This window comes from Schistocerca nitens, chromosome 7 (genome assembly GCF_023898315.1).
Source record: "Schistocerca nitens isolate TAMUIC-IGC-003100 chromosome 7, iqSchNite1.1, whole genome shotgun sequence".
Classification (NCBI taxonomy): domain Eukaryota; kingdom Metazoa; phylum Arthropoda; class Insecta; order Orthoptera; family Acrididae; genus Schistocerca; species Schistocerca nitens.
Genome location: NC_064620.1, coordinates 262,854,351 through 262,866,549, shown reverse-complemented (window position 1 = coordinate 262,866,549; position 12,199 = coordinate 262,854,351). Strand labels below are relative to the sequence as shown.

Sequence of the window (12,199 nt, the reverse complement as noted above, 5' to 3'; positions counted from 1 at the left end):
AACAATAATAAGATTAATTGTAATCAGCTGGAGAAGGAAGCCCTAGCTGTAATTATGTTGTCACCGAACTTCATCATAAGCTGTATTTCAGAAAATTTTTCCTGGTCACGGATGATAAGCCTTTGACGCAATGTTTCATCCATCAAAACAAGTTTCTGACCGCACGGAGCAAAAGCTTCCATGTTGGTCGCCATTACTCTTAAATTACCAGTATGAAATTCTGTGTAGCCGGACGGCGCAACGCGCAAACGCCGACACTTTAAATCGTTTACCGGCGATACAGATACAGCATTCGGCGCATCGGAAGCTTTTTGCTTAGGTATTGATTCTTATGATTCGCAAGCCCTGGGTTCTGTTCCTATTGATTCATGGCGGATCACACAAGTCACGGAGTACAACCGATGGTCAAGACGTTACATTCGCAAAGATTGGTCACGCTCCCGACCCCTTAGTACGAAGTTACTTTATGTATCGCAGCAGTTGATCTCTTCTGAATAATATAATTCTGCTTTACACGCCTAATGAACAGACAAGAGAATTCATCCCCAACCCATTGCAACAACAAGTGTTAAGTCTTCTACACGGAGGTCACTGGAGAACAGTTCGTACTAAGCTTATGGCTCGCCAACGTTGTACGTGGCTTGGTTTAGATCAGCAAATAGAACGTGTGTAGGCACGACGTCGTACTTGCGCGGACAATCAGGGCGTTCCGCACTAGGAATTTTTCTCCTGGCCACACTCTGATACTCCATATAGACTTTGCTTGCCCGTTTTGGCAAACAGGTTGGTTGATTATCGTCATTGCCTACAAAACATACTCTTTAATTAATCCGGAGTATTCGACGAATTTCGCCCTCACTATCAAGGCGTTCGCTTCTGTATTTTCTCTTGAATTCTTTTCACAAACAATTATCTCTGGCAATGAACCGCCTTTTTCTTCCAACCAGTTTCTTCAATTTTACAAAAACAATGGAACCCATCATTTCAGAACAGCGCCATTCCGACTACGGCCTAGCGACAAGACGAACGTTTCATCTGAACGTTCGAGATCCAAATGTCAAAACTTCGAGCTTCACATTTACATGTAGATGCCTTACTGATGTTTTTAAGTTCATATCGTACTTTGCCTGCTCTTTGCATTTCACCGGCATAGTGTTTGCATGGAAGACGCCATCGGATCTTTCTGCATTTGCTTCGTCCTTACCGCTCTGCTCCAGCATTAGACATCATCAAGAAGTTTCACCCAGACGACAGAGTTCAATAGAGAATGTACAAGAAGCCACATTTATGGGCATCCGGCATTGTTTTCAGATTGCAGAGCGCACTATACTACTCGCGGCAGCGGAGAGAATCACTAGAGCCACCAAAATCAGCTACGGCTTCGTGAATTCAGTGATCCTGCCGTAGATCAAACTGTTCTTGATTTCTTCACTGCACGACGTCCGGCCGCAGTGACGCAGCTACATCCATCCGCCGCGAAACAGCCTCCTATGCAGTCTACCGAGTCTCCGCCTGCCCACCTGCGACGCCGTTGGTGCCAACGCCTCTCCCATGTACATCGACGCCGTCACCGTCGGCTAGTTGCCGACATCCTCTGCAGCACCCACCACTATCCTACCTGCGTCGCCGTTGCGTCCTGTGCCTGGTTTTCCGGGGCAGTTTCCGTGGTTTTCGCAAGACGCTATGCCCGTACACGGGTTGGACTGCTCTGCCCCCATCCAAGCAACCAGCCTCATTACTGCCCACGGCACAACCCTCTCTGCGAACCTTCCTCAAGTTGGAGGGGGGGGAGGGAGGGAGGGGGGGGTTGCAGATCGGCCGTTGTCAGGTCGGCAGTTGGCAGGTTGCAGTGGCAACTGTAGCTGTGTAACAACTATAAAACACGTATGTGTATTCGACCAGTCAGATGTGAGCAGGCAGTGTAAAGTAGTGTGTAACCTCCCCCTCACTTATCGACCTTAATGACAGTGAAAAATGAAACCGCGTGTGCCTAATGGGAATTTTGGAAAAGCAATCGTCACCGAAGTTAATCTGTCGGTAAAGAGGGAGGAAAGGGTTACATCTAAATGAAAGGAAAAATACAAATGAAACTGGTGGAAATTAATTTTGAAAAGGGGTAAAGTTAATAAAGAAAGTAAATGTGCGGCCGTTACGTTAACAATTAACTAGCGGTAATTAGGTATTTGAGATTTGGGGGAAATCACAGTCGCCAGTCCTAAGGACAATTACTATAGTAACTGAAAAAGAAAGGTTATTACACATATAATTAGCACTAGAAGCGTGGCAACTGAAGGTTGACACGTGTAGTGTGAAAACTGAAAGTTTGTCAGAAGTAATAAATTTCGCTACACTTAATTTAGCAAAAGAATTAATGAAACCGGAAAATCGAAAGTTAATTTAGTGACTGAAGTTAATAGTGAGCTTTCTTTCTGAAGCACATCGAAATACAGTTAGTCTTGGACTACCTCAACAATCATTTCTAAAGCTACTTGAATCTACGCAATTTAGAAAGAAGAGGTTTAACTTTGAACTTCAATTAAATGATTCTGAATAATTAACAATAGTAAAATTTAGTACGTACCAAGCTGAGCTGCAGTCACAGGTAGGCTAAAATATGCTAACAAAACTCGCACTCTTAATTTGTGCTCGTGTAATCTAAATATTGTAGCCAGCTATGAATAACTGAACTTTGAAATTAAAGCAGTGAAATCTAATTATATTATTTTAATGCTGGCGTTTGAATTTCAAAGGCACTCGGGTTCATTTCGGAAAAGGAAGGGACCCTGCTTGGCAATGCAATTGGGACAATGAGCAACAAAGGTTCATGTTAAGTTGCTGTAATTTTGCGAGGCAAATAGAACAATTTGAAAAGCTGAGGTCTGCCATACAATTCTGAAACTTTACGTGCTTTTAGACTTCCTTGTTGGTTGATTGAAGGTTTGAAGCAGTCGATCGAGGAGGTGGCGACAGTCACTCATTGTCGGCCGTCGCTGTTGCAGAAGCTGGATGCTGGCGCGCCTTCTTCTCGACACGGTCACCAGGCGAAACGGGCTCCTGATGTGCGCCAGCTAATGCTTCCCGTCCGCGACACCATGTCAGAAACTATCATCGCAAGTCGAGCGCAATTACATGCTGCTAACCCCGAAAGCGCGGCAACTCGCGGGAGCGTCACACCACACACCTGCTCCACTCGCTACTCCAGCCAGACTCCAACTGCCCTGCCCGCGCTCCACGCGGCAGAGTTAACACTACCAAAGATCCTACACACTTTGATTCTTCACACGACCTATCGATGTAATCGTTCGATAGCAGTTTTCCCTAGGCAAGACCCAGCGTAAAAATACAAATAATATTTACGAAACAAACCAATTATACATCGACATAAATGCATATATATATATATATATATATATATATATATATATATAGTAAAACAATTACAATATATAAAGGCACAGAAATGTCATATATTCAGGTAACAAAATAAGGAAAAAACTTACAGTACAATAGATGGAAATAGGAGGGTATGCATTTCCGGCGTTACAAGTGGACATGCGGCCGTAGTGTATCAACGTTTTTGTGTACAAACTGCAGTGTAGCAACAATTTTAAATCAAGTATTCAAGACGCAGTCCAAAATGATTTAAATAAGAAAATTTTTTGTGCAAAGCTTGCCATGCACACGTTGGCTACCGATAAAAACAACGACGTGTGATTACGTGCTGTAACTTGTTAAACATGGAAAACGCGGACAGTTCACATCTGGAAAAATTCATCATTGGTGGACTGCGGTATGGTCCACTATCCATATATGGATACCATCGGTGACCATGCAGATAGAGATGGTATCCGAATGTCCGAAAGAACAGATACCATCTCCATATATAGTTAAGGCTAACCGGCCATTGACCTTCTTCTGTGCGGATTCATACGCATTGCCCGAACTCTTACGGGACTCGGTCAGATTGTCTGCCGCGAGTAATGAGTGTAGTGGGCAGGGGCACTACGAATGTAGTGTGTGGACATTAAGTTGGGAATGTGTGATGTGTGTGTCACGGGGAGCGTGCAAGGGATAAATCCCTGCAGTTGCAATATCCTGTGTGCCATCGGTGGCTCCGATGGACAGAACGTCTGCCACGCAAGCAGGAGATCCCTGGTTCGTGTCCTGATCGGGGCACACATTTTCAACTGTCCCCGTTGGTGTATATCAACGCCTGTCGACAGCTTACGGTCTTCATTTAATAATCATTTCGTCCACTATCAGATCGGCCACACTTCCAAAGACGCGAGCCGCGAGTTACGCAGCCTCGTTTCCTACAGCCGCCACCGCGCCACGATTGCACTGCCACGAATGATTACGCCGCTGTCAATGAAAGGCAAACATCCCCTCTCCGAAGCTGCAGCGTTGGGCGTACTTAAATTCGAACATTCATGAACTGGCCCTCATTTGTGTGTTTGCCAGTTCAATAAGATTTAGGGACTTTTAGATGGCCAGGTTTCGGCATCTTACGAATAGGCATTGTATTGAAGAGTGACAGATTTATAAATCTTTTGTATCAGTATATATTTCTTCATTCAGATCTACTGTTAGCAACCGAATCTACAAATATAGCAAAAAACCTACGTATTATTTTTATCATTTGATATTAGACGTTCAATAAATTAATATCTGAATTCTCTTTTCATGAATTACATGGGTTCTCCGCTCGTGTATCTACTAGAGAACCGAATAGGTTGCAAAGCAATTCATAACAGTGAAAAGACTTGGTGTTACCAATACGAAACTAACGTAAAGCACCGAAGCGCAGGTTCGAATCCTGCCTCGGGCATGGGTGTGTGTGATGTCCTTAGGTTAGTTAGGTTTAAGTAGTTCTAAGTTCTAGGGGACTTATGACCTAAGATGTTGAGTCCCATAGTACTCAGAGCCATTTGAACCATTTTTGAACCGAAGCGCAGAAAGGGTCTCTCATGCTTCGCCGAGACCGAGAAAGGTGTAAATGTGACACGTGAGTTGAAAAACATCACAAAGAAGGACTTTTGTGGCAGTTTCACATGGTTGTACGAATTTACTGTGCGTTTTTCTCAAGTGGATGAATACTACATTGAACAAGACAAGCATTTAGACAGCTTTCTGATTTTTCCTCTACGTTTAATTGAACAGAACTCCAAATCTTTTTTATACAGGGTGAGTCACAAACCATGGACACCTAGAATAAATCCGAAAGTATGATACGAGCTGAAAAGTTTGTGGGACAAATGTTACATAGGACAACGAGTTCCTTAATATAACGTTGATTTTTTTGTTGCTACCTGGAGTTGCGTCAATGACATGCAGGTCAACTTCGTTTTTTTTTTTTTTTTTAATTGGGTGGTATAGTTTGGTACTTATTTTCTGATAGCGGCTAGCGAGACGAATCCAGTGACGTGTAACAGTAAGGCCTTTGAAGGTCAACGAAGGTCAAAACGGTGGCATGAACGTCCATTTACTGAAGGTGTTCGAAGTGATGACTACTGGTATCAATGCAGTGCTGCAATCTTCTTACAATGGATTGAGTGGTATTCCTTATCACTTCGGCACTTATCGAAGCACATGCTCTGACAATTCTCTCTCGCATATCTTCAGGTGTAGTTGGAAAGTCTTTATAAACAATGTCTTTTACGAATCCCCACAAGAAAAAATCCGGAGGTGACAAGTCTGGCGAACGAGCCCGCCACGACACATCTCGTCTGCGTCCAATCCAACTATTCGCGAATTCTCTCCGCAACCCATTTTTAGCCATCAGCGAATAGTGTTCCGGACACCCATCGTGTTGACTTCTTTAAGTATGAGGGTATTTCGCTTTTCTTATTTAGCTTACATACAAGGTGAGATAGTTCTGCGATAGCTGGCTCTCCCAGGGATCTCACTAACTATGAGGTGATATCTTCATCTGGACGAGCTTTCCCTTGAATTAGATCGTTCAGTGTCGTGCCACAATCTTCTCGCAGTAGCGTATCTAACATCTCATCTTCACCTACTTTTTTTTCCATTTCTATAATAATATTGTCTTGAAGTTTATTTCCCTGGCGTAGTTCATTTTTCTTTTTTCTTTCCACCTTTCAGCTTTCTCGTCCTTAGTTAGTAAGGATTTCTTTATGTTTATACATATGCTTCTTTTTTTCCAAATGTTTTGAATTTCCTGGCCATAAGCTGCGATGTGAATCTTTACAAGTCAACCAACTTTATCCTCTTTACCCCTCGTTACTGCCGGTAAAGATTATATACGCTCAGGTGCTTCTTTCTGGTTCGCAACCCAACTACTGCGGATAATGTCAGCCAATAAGCTTGATGAAAGCTCTGCCACAAGGCACGAACAATACCTCTGCCGATGACTACAGTCTTTACGTCGTTTACTGCTGTCAGTAACTTACAGTCCATTAAAATAAAACAACCAATCACTATGTACACACAGAGGGATATCTGAACGATGTGATACCTTTTGTTTTTTGTATCATATTCACATGTATTTTCCAAAACATTACGTAACAGGGATAAGCTACAGTCTCTCCACACCTAAATGACGACAAATACAAATAAACACACACACACACACACACACACACACACACACACACACACACACACACACACACACACAAGGACACACAAGCATGCATGCACACATGCTCTATAAGAAAACTACACAACACTCACCTGAATTGCATAATATAGCAGTTCGTTTGAAAAAACAATACTGCCAACGATGTTTCCGTTTTTCGCTGCAAAGAACTGCTAACGTAAAATAGACTACCTCTTCTTCAGAAAATTTCTATCTTGCATCTGGTACTTCCACTGGATATTATATAGCATTCGCTAAGACATACAGGTGCGGGTATAAAATATACACTCCATATATAGTTAAAAACTAACTTTCATTTATGCAATGTAACTTACAAATTAGAAATACATAACCGAATGAAAGATGAGTTTTACTGTAAATATAATGCTACAAAACTTCAAAACTGAAATAAAAGCAACTGCTGCTTTAGGCTTGTGTTGCTTACCATCACCAACTGAAGACGGCAGCCTTCACGCTACAGTTATTAGACCATGAATAATGTAAGGCACAACAGACACAAAAAGTTATTATTTTCCACGTTAAATTTTTTCTACAATGCCTCTCTGCTTGTCAAGTGTTACAATGTTCTTTTCACGTCTAGAACGTCCGCAAAAATACTCCAACAATACAAAAGTATACAATTTTTACGTCAAGCTTTACAATATTATTTCACACACACACACACACACACACACGCACGCACGCACGCACGCCTGTATATATCTGTCAAACTGAACCTCAAACGCGATTGGTATTTCTCAAATTAAGAGTCTCAATGCTCTTTTCATGCGTAACCATACATTGCTTACAAAATAACGTGCAACACAGACAGTTGACAATCCAAATTCAGGCTAAACCAGGCAGTACAGCAAAATAAACCTGACTGAGGTTATAGCTGTAGAATATGCGTGTCATCTACAACAGTGTGCTAGGCATTGCCTGCCTAGCGCACAAAAAAAAAAAAAAATACGCAGTTTGAATTACTGTCACCTACTGGATGAACGTAATGAATTCCATTCTTTAGGTCTATTTCTGCTATAAGAGACAATGCACGCTCAATTTAAATATTTCCATACCTCCGTAGTTCTATGATGCTTCTCAAGTGTTACAATGGTATCGCCACATGTAAAATTCGCCAAACATGATGTTATTTCAATATGAGGAAAAGTTATTGATGGGTAATCGAAAAAACTGTAATTGCTGGACTCATCTACAAATATGTTAATAATGTCCCACCTTTACAAGAAGCAGTTTAGATGAGAAGAAGATCATACTCATGATATAGATTAGAAACTGTAATTGGTAATACTGAAAGGCCGTTACAGCTGTTCGTTAGAAATAATTGTGCCTAGTTGAGGTTATGTCCAATAACAACTTTTGGCGACAGGTGCAATATTTACCAACGAGAACTAGGGTTCCAAGGTAGTCTACAACAGTATTTTCCGTAAGCAACTTCGAAGTAAAACCAACCTCCAAGAAAAATACGTCATGTCAGAACATTACACTGACGCATGACACAACCAAGAGGGAAACCAACTGTTGAAATACGAAGGGATGAGATGTTTGGGCGAGAAGTCATTATGACGTATCACTTTAAACCTCTAGTATGTTTACATGCATCAAACCATCACCAAAGACGGTTCTTGAAGAAGATTATTATTGAACAAGACAGAGATAGAAGGTCAATATCTCGAAAATAAAATGTTTGCCACGGAAATAAAATTCTTTTTCATTTACCGAGTACAAAATGCACGCAGGTTGCATTTTGTAATATGCAAGTACAGGGTGTTCAAAAAGGTGTCGAATACTTTCACAGGTGGTAACACTCATCGAAACAAGAAAACAAGTCGTGTTGTAGGCTACGTTATTTTCGTCGTGTTCGTTTGCATTATTGAAGAGTACTATCAACCCCTGTGTGCGTGTAAACGTGTTTTACCTTCTCCCACCGCTGATTCACTTACATGTTTACCGTTAGTACGTTGTTTGTACATACAAATGACGTAGCAGATTTACATTTTCTCTCTTGTACCACTTGGTAGCAATCGAAGCCTTGTACTCGACAAGCGAATGGCGGATGTGATATTTTGCTATGGTTTAGCAAATGGACTTAGCTTGCGAGGTCGTGCCCTCAACGCCGAAAAGTTTTCACAGAGCATAGTGCCCTCTGATAAGCTGGTCGGCAGACGTTTCAAGCGTCCACGGGACACAGGTACTTTTGCACCTCGGAAGACTGACAGTGCAGGGCCCCACACGCTCCGCATGCCTGACTTGGAGGTTGTGCTACGTTGGGCGGAACAAACTCATGAGAACAGTCTACGAATATTAGCAGCAACAGAAGGCGTTTCTCACTCCCTTAATCGGGAGGGGGGAGATACTTTATGAAAAAGTTGCTATAATCTACAGCGCGTTCAGGCCTTAAGGCCACAGGCTCTAAGGCCAATGGCTGTTGCAGAAGCATGTTACAAATCCACTGTTCAAATCCAAGACTTTATTTGACGATGAGGCAGATGGAGTTGTGAATTTCCGTAATGGACCGATTTAAATCCTCAAACAATTCAGGAAAGAGGGCATCAACACCGATTCTCAACCAACGTATGGGCAGGCGTACATGGCGACAGATTAATAAGGTCATACGTGCTACCACAAAGGTCAACAGGGGTTCATTATGTGGACTTGCTCATAAATGTGTGGCCTGCCTTGCTGGAGGCTGTGCCATTCCAGCATCGAATGAAGATGTGGTTTTTGCATGACGGTGCACCGGCGCACTTTCATCATATGATACTGCTTCTTGTTAGTCACATTTTCAGCTGTCGACTCATATGCACATTTTTAATTTTCACGTTTGCAAATCGTTTAGCTATATGTTCTTTGTTAGCCCTTAAACACGTTCCATGAGGAAAGAAACAAGGCACGTTTTCCTATCTTGTCCATATCGGCAAAGTGTAAGATTATTGAAATGTTAAAAAAAAAAACGGGTCTGCATAGAGGTATATCTCTATGCAGAATAGAGTTCTTGTTTCATTAGATTGTCAGTGCATTGGTTTCACTGTAGCTTACACATCCTCTCACTTTGAAATCTTACCCGTGATGTGTTATTCAGTATGTGGCCAGTAATATCAGTTTACAGGGTAGGAAACGATATAATTTTTAAAAATTATCTAGCACTGTGAAATGCTATGAATGTGATTAATGGAAATTATCTCAAACGCATAATATCCCATAAAATTAATACTTTGCTTCGACATCTCTGTAAGTAATTTTTTCAGTAATGATTGCTTACGCATCGTAAATGTAGGTCTACTTTCAATCCATTCTGTTATAATGCATTCAGCTTTGACCTGTTTCGTTTCTCAAAAGGCCACTGTGTGAATGACACCATTTGAATTTCGATACCTATATTTGTATGTGACGTTATCTGCTACATGTGAGCAGTTTTGTATTGTAGTACAAATAGAAACATTTGCTTTTAATTTGTTTAGTTGTTGATTAAGCATCGTGGTTATCAAATTGCCTGTCGATTCCATTGTGCAAAACATTAGTTTCAAAAGTTAGGTCTTCAGTTACCCGCAGGTTACTGGTGCTGCTGCAAAAAACGCTAACTGTAGCTTACACTATAATAGAAAATGTATTCAAACCCTTTTCTCAAACTTTAAAGTGTTTCTTAAAATGTTCTCAAAGGAGAGACACCAAGACAAAGAACTTAATTTCGGTCCACACCTTAATCAATAAAAAAATACAAACTTTCAAACTTAAGAATACACAACATAACTTGTAAAACTCGTTCAAGCTGCTACTTACGACAAAGTGGCAGGAACTTCCAAATTAGATACACTCAGCACATGAATTGTTACAAATGCTTCCAATTTACAAAATCAGCATTACCAACAAACATAAAAACAGTACACCCATTCTAAAACACAGAAGAAGAACATAAAATACCACATCACTTCTAAAAATCACCTGTCATGGATTTAATGGAGCAGCTTCAAATTTTTATACATCTCAAACGCAAGGGGAAAACATTCTCAATGACAAACCACATAGGGAATCAGATAACTACAGTGATTTTCATAAATATTTGTTTTCCTTCACTAAAAAATATGATCGATAATGCATTAACCTATAGTCGTAAAAATATATTTTATAACTGGCAGCCTTATATGTAATGTAATAAGCAGTGTAACAGCACTGACTGTGTACAAAGTCGTTGTGAAACAATAATATCGTAATATCTTTGTAGCATGGTTTGATTACTAAAACAAACAGAATAACTGATGATTAGCGTGTCACATTATATGTAAAGGAGCAGGCACAATACTTGTAAGCAGACAAATAAAAATACAATTGCCAACGAAAGCATTTAAAAACACTCAGATATTCACTTTGTCCACCATACACCACAAAAGACGCAAGAGAGGCACAAAATCATAAATGCAAACATCACCACAAACATTCATATCAACAAATATGCAAGTGAAAATAGGAGTAATTTGTCCAAACGAATTGTGTAAGCATGAAAAAGAACGTAATTGGTGCAGTTTTCGTTATTTCAGTCAAGGCAAAGAAGCTGAAGCCAAAGAAAACAATACATTAAGAGAGCAGATGCTGAGGTAATGAAGGCGAGGAAGACTCAGAAGAAGTAGAAGAAGAAGAAAAAGAAAATGTGAATACAAAGTGTATGATGGTACGGAGATCAAGAAACGTCATGAAAGAAAATTATAAATTTGACAGGGGCCAAACTGGCAGCATTGCGTACTGCTTAACCAACAGACAAAGCTCTTGATATTTTGCAGGGCATCAGATTTGAATTTATACAAAAATGGTGATGACTGGTGACGCACCAGTAGTTGTCAAAGGAGATGATTTAGTAATTCACGGTCGAAGCAACCAGGGAAGAAGAGGATTACATAATCTTCTGTTCATAATTATTCTTTTTCAAAAGTGTTAAAAATGATGGGGTCTTCAAAATTATGGTAAAATTCTCACAGATACCAATGTTCATAAACAAAAATATCTCTCCTACAGACAAATTCCAGCAGAGGGTGTAAATTTCGAAATGGCCACATAGCTGACACTTCCTTCTGCAATTGCACAAGGACCAGCGTCAGAGGGGCTGCTGAAGGGGCAGATCGCGCCACGAAGAACTAAGATACTCGATAAAAATGTAGTCCAACAGATTTTAACTAATGTTATTGACAAATAGGTGATCCCCGCATGGGGTCTCGGATACTGACATTTCCATAATTCAGTAATAATGGACAAAATGAAAAGGATTTGGTACCTGCAAAATCAAAGACGTGATCCAAGTGAAACCAAATTTATTATAAAGGGAATATTCAGTGCACACAGATTAGTGAACGACATTGCATAGAATTCAGTTGAACACACAACAAGGGACATTTGGATATCTAACTGAAATATGAAAGTAAGTTTCAGTCAACATTGATAAGCTTGGCATTGCTATCTCTCAACCATGGACCTTGCCGTTGGTGGGGAGGCTTGCGTGCCTCAGCGATACAGATGGCCGTACCGTAGGTGCAACCACAACGGAGGGGTATCTGTTGAGAGGCCAGACAAACATGTGGTTCCTGAAGAGGGGCA

At 40.8% G+C, this 12,199-nt stretch overlaps 1 protein-coding gene across 1 annotated transcript in view; it reads right to left on the bottom strand.

Moving 5' to 3' along the window:
* LOC126195568 (carbonic anhydrase 1-like) overlaps positions 1 to 12,199 on the bottom strand; it is a 197,267-nt gene that overhangs the window by 26,807 nt on the left and 158,261 nt on the right. The gene's annotated exons all lie outside the window — the stretch shown is intronic.